Genomic DNA, 15199 nt, shown 5'->3' with positions numbered 1-15199 from the left:
GGTTTTAAGATTCATTAAATATTCTATTTGCAGATTCTCTGCACACAGGCAGGCAGAAACACTTCCGTTATTAGAAATCTGATATATTTGTGACAAGGAATCAGATAAATCTATTCGGTCGTAGGTTCTTATTTTGGTTTTAATCAGGAAGTTAATATGAAAGAAAGAAATGAGCATTGACTGACAAAAAAAATAACCCTCCATATGTGGAGTTTCCTACATAATGGAATCTGATTTTTCAAAACAAAGAAATAAACCTGAAGCTTTTTTGTTCAGTTTGCATGAAAAATTATTAATAATGGCATTCTTAGCAATAGTAGCCACAGACAGTAGTGGAATGGCATTATAAGTTTTTTAATCTTTTAATAATGAGATTTGTTTATTTATAACAGCTGTTTGCTTCTGATGTTACATTTTATATTTCAGATTCCCAAACTGATAAATAAACTTGGTTATTCCTTCTTTTAAACAAGAATTAAATTTTATTTATAAAATTGGCCATACTTGTACATGAGAGAAACTTAAATTAGGATTTGACCCCAGTACTCTAATAATTACAGCTTTATGTGGTGATTAATTTGATTCAGCTGTGCTTTGTCTCCTATATTTTTATCCTATTAAACCAAAGCCAGGTTACCAAGTTATAAGAAGGTCCTCTAAACAATGTATTTAGGCTAACTAAACACTAAGATGGGCTTTTGTAGTCTTTTGAATAGAAGCTCTTGTTAATTATCTTTATGGATCACAGGAAGATACATGTTTTGAAGGAACCACACGTATAATAACTCAGTCCTAGTATTTTTTTAAAAATAATTCTTGTTGCAAAGTTAATTTCTAGTTGATAATTATTTCCACTTTATTTTCTCTTTTAAAGAAGTCACCGGTTACCTGAGAAAATATATGTTCTGAGCAACTAGTTCATTATATTGAGTCAACTTATAGACGTTTCTATAGAGCTTAATTCACATTTTACCAAATCTTTTTGGCACTTCTAAAGTTGAAGCCCAACTAACTGGTTTGTATTGAAATCCATCCTAAGAGTGGAGCCAGCAAAGCTCTGAATTTTATTTGTTTGATTTTTTTAAAAAAAAGAATAAAAGTCTTATTTTCTATTATTTAACATATTTTGATTTAAATTTCATGTCTTTATATGATAAGTAGTCAAAAATTTTAAGAAACTGGAATGCTAGTTAAGGTGCAATGTGAGGAAGGTAGCCTCCCATTACTACTAATACAGAAGTAATAGGATGTGCTGTATTTCACACATGAAGGTAAACAACTACTTCCAAATAGGCATGGACATTGCTAAATAGATGCTTAGCTATAATCTAGTAAACAGCACGATAATACCTGTTAGTAATATCCTATGAGTATCAGCTACTATAGATACAATAGAGACTTTGAGGAGTTTGGTGGTACATTACAAGAGGTGAAATGCAATATCTAGAAAGAACAAAATGCAGACATTGAGAAATCTGGATTACAGGAAGCTTTCGCTTGAATAAACACAATGCAAGGAAAGAGGTTTTTCAAAGAGAAAAAATGGCCAACAACTACTTCAACATAAATGCAGTTTTTGACCTGAGACATTGCAGAATTAAAATCAACTGAAAATGAAATGTAGTTCAGTAAGCCAGGACTCTTCCAGAACCAATATTTTAAAAGTGACCTTTGTGAAATCATTGCTGGGTGCTTGTGACCATTGAGAATTAAGTCTTATTTTGTAAAGGTAAAAGTAAGTAGTAAAAAAGTAAATGTTTCCCCTGTCCATTCGTGTCTGACGAGGGGGTGGTGATCATCTCAGCTTCTTAGCAAAGGGAGCCAGCATTGTCCAAAGATGCTTCTGTGATCATGTGACCAGCATAACTATGCTTAGGCACAAGGAAATAGGTAAATGATAGCTATTTATCTACTCACATTTGCATGCTGTTGAACTAGGCTGGCAGAAGCTGGGGTAAGTAACGAGCTCATCCCATTGCATAGTGCTCAGGTCTCAAACTTAGGCTGTCAGTTTTCCAGCTGAAAAGCTCAGCATCTTTAACAGCTGAGTGTAGAAGACACAATTTGTGCCTTCAAACTTGTGATTAAGAATGTAGTTCAGGTGTGGGTGTTTAACTCTTAATAAAATATAGTAGCTGCACTGCTATCTGATAGCTTGGTTACATCACTCCATATTACTAATGATGGCCTTTCCCTCTGGCTAGCAATCATACAAAATAATCTCACAAAATATAGGTTATATAGCTTCGAGCCCTCAATGGCAAAGACCTCTAACATTCTAACCTGTCTAGAAATTCTCTTAAGGTTCATGATTTTAATCCTTGTGATCAGTTACAGCAAGATTCATAAGCTGTCTCTGCAGCTGCAGCATCACATTATTTTAAGTAGAAAATACTAGGTACTAAGCAAAAGAAGTAAAATCCCAGTCATCTTGATATCTTCCTCTTGATCCTGGATGCAGTGATTAGTGCATCCTTGAGTGCCTGCCTTATGGGAAGCAAGTGACACCCTCTTAAATCATCACTGGACCCAACAGTGGTGGATAATACTCATCCAGTCTCCATCCCTTTTTAGATTGTAAGCTTGAACTTCAATGGGTCTTAGAGGAAGTGGATGTGAATCCTTTTGGGTTGGATTTCAGGCCATTACACGGCACGGAAGTGGCCCTGATCTATCTTATAGGTGACTTCTGGCAGATTTGTATTCAATTTTCTGGTTCCCCTTGACTTCTCAGTAGCCTTCAGTATCATCAATCATGGTATCCATCTAGGCCAAAGCAGGCATGAGGAGGCAGTATGTTCTCCTTTCTTCATGGCTGGTTCCAATTGGTATTGCTGGGGAAAGAGGTCACACTTGAGGTTCCTTATGTGTGCAATTTCAAAGGCTCAATGCTGTTGTTAGAACATCTATATGAAGCCACTGGGTGAATTCATCTATTGGCCAGGAGTCAAATAACAACATGCTGATGATATTCAGTTGAATTACAGGCTAACCAATTAATGCCTTCAAAATCTTCTCTTAGTGTCTGAAGATGGTGGGGCGTGACTGGGGAGGGAACAGTTAAAGGTGAACTCTGACAAGACTTGGTGATTATGTGTTTTGGATTCTCAACAGCCAGGGCTTTCCACTTTCATCTCTGGATGAGTTTGTTCTTCCCCAGACAGATACAGTAAGCAATAGGGCAATTTCTGGGTTCACAGTTGCAGCTCCATAAGCAGATGGCAAATGTGAGCAGAAAGGATCCTAGTGTGCCAATTGTAGCTGTTCCTAGATTGGATAACCCTTCTCAGATCCTTCTCACAGTCCTCATGCTGCAATTACCTCACATATCAACTATTGAAATGTAGTCCATATGTGGCTGCCCTTGACAATCACTCAGAAATCCCAAAGGAGCTTTTTCAAGGTCTTTTTTTCCTCTTTGAAGACATTTCACTTCTCATCCAAGAAGCTTCTTCAGCTCTGACTGGATGGTGGGAAATGGAAGGATTTATATTCCTTGCAGCCAGCTGGTCATTTGCATTCTTTTAGAGAGTTGTTGAGGCCACCTGGAAGTTTATCTGTGTCCTCAAGGTCACCCAAGTGGGGCAAATGGCTGTGGAGCCTTCTAGGAACTGCTGAAAGGACTGTATTGTAGACTGGAGATAGATCAGGACAAGATTCAGCAGTCCATCTATATTTAAAAGACAACGGCTTTTGAAGACAGGAGTCCACATTTTGGACAGAGAGGACCACTGGTTTGAAAGAGGGGTCAGAGAGGCCATCTATGTCAAAACTGAATAATACTCTCTCAACAGAGGGGGAGATACAGCATCATCTATCTCCAGACTACAATGCAGTCCTTTCAACAGTTCCAAGAAGGCTCCACACCCATTTGCACCTCTCAGGTGACCCTGACTGACACAGATAAGCCTCCAGGTGACCTCAACGACTCTCTAAAACAGGTGTAAAACTGCCGGCCCGCCGGCTGGATGCATCACACCAAAACCACACCCACCCCATTGCCGGCAATGGGAAAAAAGTCACGATATGTCACAGCACATCATGTGACATCATGAGTTTGACACCCATGCTCTAAAAGAATGCAAATGACCAGCTGCCTGTAAGGAGCATACATCCTTCCATTCCCCACCATCCAGTCAAGGCTGAGGAAGCTTCTTGGATGAGAAGCAAAATGTCTTCAAAAAAAACCAAGAAAATCCAGTTGTCCCTTGAAAAAGCACCTTTGGGACAACCATGACCTGGATGACTGAGAATTAACAAAGACAATCACTCGGAAGCTATAACTGGTCCAGACTGTAGCAGCACAAACACTTATGGATGTATCTGAATACACTGCAATTAATAACCTATGCTGCTCAAATTGCACTATTGGAAAGTCCTATTGTTAAAACAAGGTCATCTGATGGGACTTGGATGTCATTCCTTCTCTGTCATGGAGCCTATCCTCTGAAAAAGGATCCCCACTGAGGTTTGGGTCACCCCATCCTGCCATCCTAAAGACCAAATATTTGCCCCACATGCTAACTTAAGACATGGGTCAATTATGGGAATGTTATTAATTAGTATATTGATTTCTAGATTATTAATTTTTTGTGTTGCATTGATTGCTGCTATGAATTGGNTCGAGGTTTCAGCAAGCAAACAACTTTTATTTTGATCAAAATAGAGTTGGGTGACCCCCATCTCTCTTCGTGGCTGGTAGAGAGATGAAGGCAACAACCAGAAAAGATGTCTTCCACCTTTTATACCTTTCCAGAACAAAAAGATCAGGTCTTGGTACCAGGCACAAGATGGCACAAAAAAATAATTCTTAGATGATGACTCATACACAGCAACCCAGGCTCCATCCGTAACTCCTTTCCCCCCCTCCCCTTACCGTGCTCTTTTCATATAAGCAATGGCCTATACCTAAAGCATGAAGCCCTTACTTTTCCAATATATATATATAAAGCATCTGATCAAGCAATTAACTACAAAATAATGATTACAAAATAGCAAAACAATGATTACATGATAACACTATAAGTCTCAATATAAAATGGTTACTATATGTAAAATAAATGCTAATGTCAAACTTAAGCATACTAAAATCATAAGCACAATAAAATCCCTTCAACGGCTTTGTATCCTCTCAAAACAGAACTTCCTTCCCTGCCTTTGGCCTTTCCTTTCCCTCTCCCTCCACTTCCCCGGTGTTAAGACTCGTAAGTGGGAATGGCCATCCCGGCCTGCCGGGAGGGGCACCAGAGGCAGAGGTGGGCGGGCCCCGGCGTAGTGACGCGGGTGTTGTGAAACCCTATCCCGCTTTCGGCTTCAGAAGAGAAGGGATTTAACCGACCGCCGCTTCCAGGCAGCTGAATTCAGTTTAGCTGCTCAGTTGCCCGGCGGCGGCGGCGGCAGCAGAAAGCGGAGGGGGGAAGAAAAAGCACGAGAAGGCAACGACTCGCCCTCGCAGCTCCCCGGTCAATTGCGGGCAGTGCTCTCGGGTCGCCGAGCCGCCGGAGGCATGGATGTAGCGGTGGACTTGTACGTTGCAGTCCCGCTGCTTTTCACGGTCCTGGCTGTTATTCTAGCGTCGGTCTTTGTCAAGCTGAGGTCCTCGGAAGAGGACAAAGCTACGGAGCCAGCAGCAGCAAAGGAAGAAGGGGAGGCCAAGGCGAGCGCCGCTGCGGTAGACCGGACGGCCGGCCGAGCCCTCCAGAAGGATGGTAGGGAACCGGAGGCGGCCGGAGCGGAGCCTCGGAAGGAGAAAGGAGAGGAGGAGGAGGAGGCGGTAATAAGCAGAGCAGCTGGAAGGGACGCCGTGGAGGAAATAGGGGCCGAAGAGGGGACGAACGGAGAAAAGGAAGAACGGCTTCGGGAGAAGGGCAAAGGGGAGGAGGAGGAGGTCGAGGACGAAGCTGCCCCGCAGGCGGTGAAAGCAGAACAGCGGAGTCACGTTCAAGAAGAGCGGAAGGTGTCCGGTCAGGCGGTCGCCGCTGCTCCGGTGGCTTTAGAAGAGCAGGAGGAGGACGAGGAGGAGGAAGAAGAAGAAGAGGACGATGACGACGAAGACGAGGAGGAGGAGGAGAGCAAGGTAAGGATGCCGTGCGACGGGCAAGGGCGCTGCTGCCTTAGGCCACGCGGCGCGGGGCGGCACGCGCATCTGGGTCGAAGCACGCGAGGAGGGGGAGAAGACAGCAGACACGCTCGACCCGTCCCAAGAAAATTCTGCAAGACAATCGGTCCCGGTGGAAAATCCTGGGGGGGGGGTGGTGGTGGTAGGTGGCTGAGATGCTCTCATTCTCCCCCCCCCCTCCTTTAACAGTCCTATAGACTAGAGCTCCTCTATCTTAATTGCCTTTAGGACTTTAGGTCGCACGTGCCTCTTGCGTCAGAGTGGGAAGGGAGGCTGAGAGCGAGGCTGGATTTGGTCGGTTTTAATTCCAGCCTCGCCTACTTACTACCTTGCTCTGCCTCGGCAGACGCCAGCAGCCCCCAAACGGTCCCCTCAAATCTGTCCGTTACTATCCTCTTCCCTACACCGCCACCATTTGCTGCAACCGGCTCAGGAAAGCCACCTGTTGCTCCAGATTAGATGTGAACCAGGGAATGCTCTAAAAATGGCTGGGTTGTGAAGTCCTCCTTGCCGCCCGTCTTTCCTCCCTTTTGCACAAATAAAAGACGTGCAGCTTAGCGGGGTGTGTGTGTGTGTGTGTGTGATTAGCACGGCTTTGCGTGTGTAACAGTCGTGGAAGAAATTTAGGGTTGCCAGGTGTCCACTATTTGAGTGGACAGTCCGCTTTTTTCACATTATGTTCACTATTTTTTTCCACAAAATAGTGGCCTTTTTTTTTTATTCAAAAGCTTTATGATGAAATGATACGTAATCTAAAGCTGTACAGTCTACTTTTTTTACTACTTAACACACACACCCCGCTTGTCCGCTATTTTTTGGAAGCAGACCTGGCAACCCTAAGAAATATGCATATCCATTTTTTGCTTGGGCTAATTTCAGTGAATCCTGAATTTTTAGCAGGAGCCTAGAGTTTTTTCTCTCTTCAAAATAAATTGCAAAGAGGAAAAAAAAAAGGACTTGAAATCTCCCTTCTGCCTTTTGGCAATAGTTTTAGTAAAATCCCCTCTGATGGCCCCTTCTGGCCTTGAGAAATTACATCTCCCTACTGCAGTTAGTATTTTTTCTCATAGTTGAGGAAGTGCGTGACAGTCCAGGAATTCCTCTTTCCCCAGAAATGTGCCCTGGCTTAGCGCTTGGCAACAGCATTCTCAAAAAAAAAAAAAGGTTATCAATACCCTTTCTACACCATGCAGCTCTGAATTGTAACCACTTAAAAAGAAACTAGCAATCCTGAAAGGGAGAAAGGGAGTGCCTTGCTGAAAAATGTTAGATTTACCATGTTTTTAAGAACGGAAGTTAGCTATACTTGGCCAGCTCCAGAAAGCAACAAGCAGGTTTTTGCCATTTCTACCCTAAATAACATGCTTGGGTGGCACGGGAATTTGGTAGCACTTTTCTAGCTAACAATTTTTATTAAAAGACATCATTAGAAGCATAAAGCAGCTATAGACTAATGTTGCAGTTTAAATTTAAACTTGTTAGTCAGAAAAGATAGTGCCAGATTGTTTTTTCTCCCATCACAGAATAACACAGATATCTTCCCACAATGTTTCCATCTTTGGTGACTTGCACAGTTCTGTTCTCTTTGTATTTCTAAAAAAGGATGGAATTTCATTTTAAGAGGACTTCAATATTAACATTTCTAAGCACTTGAGACTTCTAGAATGTTTGAGCGCCTCAAACATCTGTATAAGCGTAATCCCTCAGAATGTGGTATGGGTCTCAGATGTGGCATTGACCAATTAAATAGACTCCTTTCTACAAGTTCAGATGAATTCTCATTCTCTATACCTCTGTCCCCTTACTGTACATGTTTCTGGATTTGCATTAAAAGTACATGTCTTTGCTAGCTCAAATCCCAACAGATGTTACAGTACATTCTTCTGTTCAAAGTGCCAGCCTTGCCCTTTTCAGAATATGCCATTTCTTTTCTCAAACCTTCATTTTTCTGTTTTGAGAATAGCATGCTCAATCTTTACTGGGGTGGGTTTTTTGCTTGTTTTGGATGGCAGAGAGTAGTATTATAGCCTCCTAATAGTTTTTATCTTGTAAATGAAGGAGGCCATTTTAACTGGGGTGGAGAAGCCATGCGTAGAGAGTGAAGTCAAGATTAAAGTCTAGGACAGTGGTTCTCAACCTGTGGGTCGGGACCCCATTTGGGGTCGATCGACCATTTCACAGGGGTCGCCAAGCAAGGCTGTCCGCCATTTTTTTTGTCCGCCATTTTTTCCCCCTTTTCCGGCGGGTGCCTTACCTCCCTTGGGCTGGGCCAGCTGGTGGTCGGCCTGCTCCGTCTCTGCCACTTGCCAGCTACGCCTCGGCTGGCGCAGGGGGCGGAACCACGCATGCACGGCGCTCCCGGGCAGGGAAAGTCCTCAACTTATGACCGGTTGGGTAGTCCTCGGCTTACGACCGGTTTAGTCCTCGGCTTACGACCGGTTTAGTCCTCGACTTACGACCGGTTGGGGTCACGGCATTAAAAAGGTTGAGAACCACTGGTCTAGGACAGGGGTGTCAAACTGCCGGCAGGCCCATGCCGTGCGCACCCGCGCAAGATTGTGAGTTTGACATGCCTGGTCTAAGATAATTATAAATATACACAAAGAACACTCTGGATGGAACCAGGCTGGCCATTTTGAAGATTTTGAGAAGTTTGAAGGTAAATGTTTGAGTTCCCTCCCTTCTGTTGCTATAGTTGCCCTATATGTCATTAAAGTGGCAATATAGATATAGGCCTCCCTCAAATATCAGGCATGAGAAAATTCCCTCATTTAAAAACATCTCTGTGTAGGCTTAAAGCAGCCTTTCCTAACTATTGCTCTCAAGATGTGTTGGAAGAGCAATTTCCAAAAAGTCCCACCCTATGCGGCCTTCAAAAATTGCAATATTGCCACTTGTGAAAGCTTGGCATAGGATGTGTACACCATCTTAAGCATATTTTTAACCATCTAAGCTCGTATGCCACAATTAATGTCTTAGTCTGCTACAACATAGATGGGGCTAACTTCTTGAGATAGGCAAACTTAATTAGATTTGTTAGACCTTAAGCTCCATGAAGGAGCTACATAGCCAATTTTGCTTTTAGCCACAGATTATCAGAAGCCAGTGATAAAAAGATCCAGAAAAGACCCATGAAACAGTTGTGACATGAGCCCCCTCCATTTGTAAGAGACTGGTGATCCCTGTACTTTCTGAAGGATAATTATGCATAATTATATACCTGCGGTAGAAATGGTGTCATTGCATGGGATAGCCTGAGTGTCAGATTCTGTCACCCGAATTCTGCCCTCACAAAAATGTGAAATTGTATCTGTACTGTATAAAAGTAATTCATCCTGGTGATCTTTCAACTATATGGAAATATTGATGTTGCCAGAAACGTTGTATTGTAGACAATGTGAGTTCCATATTATTATACCTATACCAAATTATCTTGATTAGCAGGGCTTGAAAATCTGAATGTGATTTTGTCAGATGTTTGAGGGATATAATTAACGAGAGACTTGACTGAGACACTTGATTCAGCTTAGATCCGGTGGCTTTATGCCAGCATAATCAGCAATAAGAGTGAGGGGGATCTTACTTATTGCAAAAGATCTGCAGAGATCCAAAGTCCCTTTGGACAGCAACGTCAAGAATAAGTCTATTGGCAGTGTGTTTTGCATCCATTTTGCTATTTTTATTTTGTTTCCGATTCATCCACTTCTCTTCCTTGCCTCTTCAGCATCTTTTAATCCAGTGGTCCCCAATGTTTTGGGCACCAGGGACGGTCACGGGGGTTGTTTCATGCATTATCTAGACCCTGATCATGTGCAGATGAAGCTTTACTTGCTACCAGAAATGAGGCTGATGAGAAGGGAATCAGTGATTAGCAAGCCAGACAGAATTGTTATGTCAGAACTCAGCAGGTGCTCCCTAGAGGCCATGAAAAGAAAGACCAAATATCTATTGACTCATAAAGTTGGAAGAAAAAAGGCTTAGAATTTAAATTCTGGAGCAAAGACATATTTAGACTTTGATTTTTGTTTTCTTCATTAGGCAGATCTTTTGTGTGTCTATGACTTCGGTCTTGCTGCAGTAAAGAAACTATTTTAGCCAAATGTGTTTGTGAGACTTCTGCTGATTAGCCTGTTCCAGAATAAGAGGTGGATGGCTCTTGAGATCTGGAATCATAGCACTATAGAGTTGAAAGAAACTGAAAAGATGTTAAGGCCATGCTTGAAAAAGCCTGATATAAAGTTAAAATTATTTCCAGTTGAGTTCAGCATCTGCTTTGTTAATGGAGACGCTTATGAATCTCTCTAGGCAAAATGTGGAAGCGATTTGTCATCACCTTACTCCAGGGCAATGTTTTTCATCCTTGGCAATGTTAAGCTGTGTGGACTTCAGTTCCCAAAATTCCCCAGCCAGGGACTGTTGCCTGGGGAATTCTGGGAGTTGAAGTCCACACAGCTTAAAGATGTCAGAGTTGTGAAACACTGCTGTAAGGTGTTCATTAACTTTCCCATCTAGCTTACAATCCTGGAAATTCCTACAAGTCTCCCATCCAACTAATAACCAGGCCCAAACCAGTTTAATATCAGAGCCCAGACATGGTTATCTATTTAAGCAATCTACTTAAGCCAGGGGTGTCAAACTCGCAATGTCGTGACGTATCACGACTTTTTCTCCATTGCCGGCAACTGGGTGGGCGCGGTTTCAGCATGACGCATCCGGCCTGCAGTTTGACACCCCTGACTTAAGCAATGGCTTTCAGCTCAGATTAAGACTTATTTTGCTTTTCTTAGAATGAGTGTCAAGCCAGTTGCATTAAAAACATGCTGCTTGGCTCCAGACCCCATTGTGCAAGAAAATGAAATTCCTCTCCCTTAATTGCTCCATCTCAAAAATAATTGGAATGATTATTTTTCATGCCCCAGCCTTGTGCGTCTGCCTCAGGGATCTGTTTATCTTTGCATAATTTCCCAGGAGAAACATTGGTAACATGGAAAAGTTGCCGGAAGCAAGTCTGCTGGTCAAGCTGTCCATTAGCCAGCTGGGCTTCTTAGCACTGCTTGAAGCTACCAGCAAGGTGCAGAGCATGGACCAGCCTCCCCAGGTGGAAACTCACAGCAGAGCCTGTAAGGCACATTAACCAGCAGCCCCCGAGGTAAAAATGCTTGGATGGAGCCTCTCTCCTGCAATGACTGCACAAATCTCCGAGAAGCAGAAGTAACATATGTTCCTCTTAGAAGAATGACTGTTTTTCTTCTTTTCTCCTCCTCCTCCTCCTCCCTCTCCTCTTCCCTCCTCCCTGTAAACTTTGTATGATATCTACATTGATCAATGTTTACCAACTCTTATTGAAAATATTGGTAGGTTGCTGCTATATCTTGTTATATGATTATTGGTGCAGAGTATTTACCTTGTCTCTTACCCTACTGAGTTTCTCTTCACAAGCAAAACTGGAGTGGAAATGACTGTTTTGTGATCTTTGTCTGAGTTTGAATTTTACACACACCTGCAGACTAACTCATGAAATTATAGCCTAGTACATTATGTATCCAGTCCCATGATTAATTTAAGGTTCACAATGTCGGGTAGATTAAGGAACTTGAGTTCATTAAGTAAACCATATCTCTTTTCCTAAATCCTCCAAAAAGACGTTCCTTAGCATTATGACCTTCTTTGAGAAAAGTTGTGTTATGAAATAGTGTTTTCCTCACATCACATCAGATCTCTGATTGCTCTTTTCACCTAAAACCATTTTCACAAAGCCAGCTGGGTCAGTCACTCCCTCTCTGCCCAGGAAGAAGGCAATGGCGAATCACTTATCTAGCCAAGAAAACTGCATGGACTTGTCCATGCACCAAAAAGGCGCATCCTTAAAGCTGGCCAGTGGGAACAGGATTCTACCAGTTCACTCCCCCCCTCCATAGATTGCACAGGGACCAGTCATTTTAGGCCAGCTTTGCTTGGTTTGGTTGCCTCCAAATGTCTCAGATAGGTCCCTCCTTCTCCAGCTAGAATGTACATTAGCTATTGATGATGGGTTATACCAGTGGTGGCGAACCTATGGCATGGGTGCCAGAGGCAGCACTCAGAGCCCTTTCTGTGGGCACACCACCGTCGCCCCAGTCCTAGGCCTTCAACTGGGTTTTATAAAACCTTTTCGCTTTAGGCCTCCACCACCGTGTGCAAAAAAAAAAAAGGTTCAATCAATCAATCAATTTCAACCTCTCGCGGGGAAAAAAAAGATCTTGCAAAGTTGGAATTGATTGATTGAACTTTTTAGTTCCCACCCAGTCTGCCGTTACCACCGCAACCATGCCCAGCCAATGGGTCACGCCCAGCCAATGGGCCACACCCACCCGGCACTCAACGATGCATAAGTGGGTTTTGGGTTGCAGTTTGGGCACTCGGTCTCTAAAAGGTTCGCCATCACTGGGTTATACTTAAAACTGTTTGGAAGGGACCAGACTGGAGAAGGCATCAATCCTAGGAGTGAAATGCCCCCACCAATAGTTATGTAAGACCCCAGGGTGCTATTCTACTCGCTTCTTCCACCAGTTCTTCCCCAAGAATAAGCATCAGTGCAGTTGTTTGCCATCAGCCAAAGCTTGTAACCAGCCTTCAAAAGGTGCCCATATAAGGAGAGTTGAGTCTGGGGCTTGGAGCCAGTTGCAGGCTGGGAGCCTTGTTTGTTCGTTATTGACCCTATTTATTAAAGCTGAGCAGTGGAACGGGCCAGGAGGAAAAGGAAATCTCCAAATCCTTCAGTTATTCCTTTTATTTTTAATACAAATAAATTCACTTGTTTTAATGCAGTCAGTTGTACTTTATGCAGCAATGGGGACTGCACCAAAATAGAACTAGGTTTGGTGAGCAGTCCTATGAGATAAGCTGCCCATCCCTATGCTCTAGACCAAAGGGACCTTGTGGGCTGGCTTAGGGACGTATCTTCTCCGAGTGAATTGATCCAGGCTATTCCAGAATAAGCTCGATTCCAGTTTAGTCTAATACCAGAGATCCCAAGTGATCTTAGTGGGAATGAAAAAGACTGCTATTTGTATAATTCCACACCTAGCCTACAGTCTTCACGCAGCCTCATATCAGGAGTTCATTTCAGATTTTTCACAAGAAATCACTGCCCGTACTGTTGCACACTGCTTTGGGGGGTAAAGGGGGGGAAATAAGCGAATGTTATCCATACCTACCACTATATTTGGATAAACTTAGCAATTCACAGGATGGCCTCAACAGTTAGTGCTTGAGGGTGTGTGACTCAGAACAACTAAAAGAAAATCTGGATCTGGAAATGTAGTATCCTTATCACTCCAGAGGAAAAATCAATGCAGCCTTATGATATGAAGAAAGGAGGAACCCTGTGCATCAGAGTGAAAGAACCAGGCCCCCCGTGGGGATGGATGAGCAATGAGCTTGGCTGGAATCAGGATCAGAACATTTTGATTTAGGCTAATCCAGTCCTATTTAGGTCATTGGTTTAACTGGTTGGCGTTGTCCCTGTTTCATCTAAACTGCTCAAAATCTGTTTTAAAGAATAATCAAATATATTAAAAGAACAAAGTTCTGAAAAAAGTCCTGGGCTATGAAGGATATGCTACAATTTTAGAAACTGTACTCCAAAAGAATGCAATATATAGCTAAACCAGACCTTCTTTCTGAAGATTTCAGCCTACAGTCTTTGGAATTTTTCAAGGTTGTTGATCAAAGAGCTAAAAAAAAATTGGAATGTGCTGCTTAAAAACCTGCTGATTTGTAGGAGGCTGGGGTGTGTTTCCCTTCGCTATTGCTACTAAAATTTGATTGCTAAATATTTTTTTTAACAACTGAGATTGAAATAGCAGAACATTCGTCTCCCTTTCTGACTCTGTCCCACTCCACTGTATATTCAAAAGCAGGAGTGGGATTAAAATGGATGTATTCCTTCTCTGCCATCCCCCACAGTAGTAGGAATAATAGCCCTATTTAAATTCCTTCATCTGCCTGGCTTTTTTCTTGGCTGCCTTTAGAGGGAGGCTGTGCCTGACCAGCATCCGGAGGGAGAAACATTTTTCTGTATTGACTTAAGTGCTTGAAAGGGTTGGGCTGGCGGGGCTCGGTGTGAACTGGCACGTGCCAAGCGTCTTCTTGAGCAAGCTATTTGTTTAGCTCTCTGTTAAGTGAGCTCAAAGTTGGTGGCTCTGGTCAAAATACTGTAGGAGTGGAGCTGCCCTTTAGCCTTTGGAAACTTGACATCCTGAATGTTTCTAGCTGGAGCTAAAATAAAAAAATAGTTGAAATGTTAAAGCCTTGGAACAGATAGTGATTTCATGTCATAATCTTTGACCACAAGCTGAATGTTCAGTTCTCAGAAGAATTTTCCTAAACTTGAAACATATTGCTTTGCACCAGTCTTTCCAATGCAGTCTATCTCAACCCAATTTCCTCAGAATCTATTTGCATGATCTCGGGAATTTGTCATCTTGGATGAGGACACAAATCTAGTCAATGCTGGTAGTTGCTTTCCAATCCCTGGCAGCTTTTTCTTAACATGCAAAGGATTAAATTTAGGATCTTATGCATGCAGAACTACTGAACGATGATCTTCATTCTTCCTTTCAGGCCTAGTTTCATTGTGGAGTTATGTCATGTTGTCTTGACCAACGTTATTAATTTTGCATTCTTCACTGGGTCATCAACTTCATGCGGTCATTTTCTTGAAGCCTCTTCAATGCAAATATTTGCTAATGTTATTGTTATCATTGTAAGGTTGATAGCCTCTGGGAAGATATTACACTGCAGTCCTATTCTAATTCATCTGAGGATAAATCTCAATTGAAACCAATGGGGATGGTTTTTGAGGAAATACATACAGTATTATAGGAATCCAGACAGAGGCGCACTCCAAGTTAACTGTATTTAAAAGGGTGGATCTCATGTTTGCTCATGTGGACTTCTATTTTTAGTTCCACAAAAGAGGTATTTCTTGCCATGTCAAGTCAAACCATTATTAACAGAAAATTATGAAAAAAATTAAGTGCACATTGATTCTTGAGAAAGGAGAGATGGAAGAAGAGATGTGTCAGGATTGAATCTCTC

The sequence above is a fragment of the Protobothrops mucrosquamatus genome, unplaced genomic scaffold (genome assembly GCF_001527695.2).
Source record: "Protobothrops mucrosquamatus isolate PMUCROS unplaced genomic scaffold, P.Mucros_1.0 scaffold_241, whole genome shotgun sequence".
NCBI classification, from domain to species: domain Eukaryota; kingdom Metazoa; phylum Chordata; class Lepidosauria; order Squamata; family Viperidae; genus Protobothrops; species Protobothrops mucrosquamatus.
Note: the sequence above shows the minus strand (reverse complement) of the source record.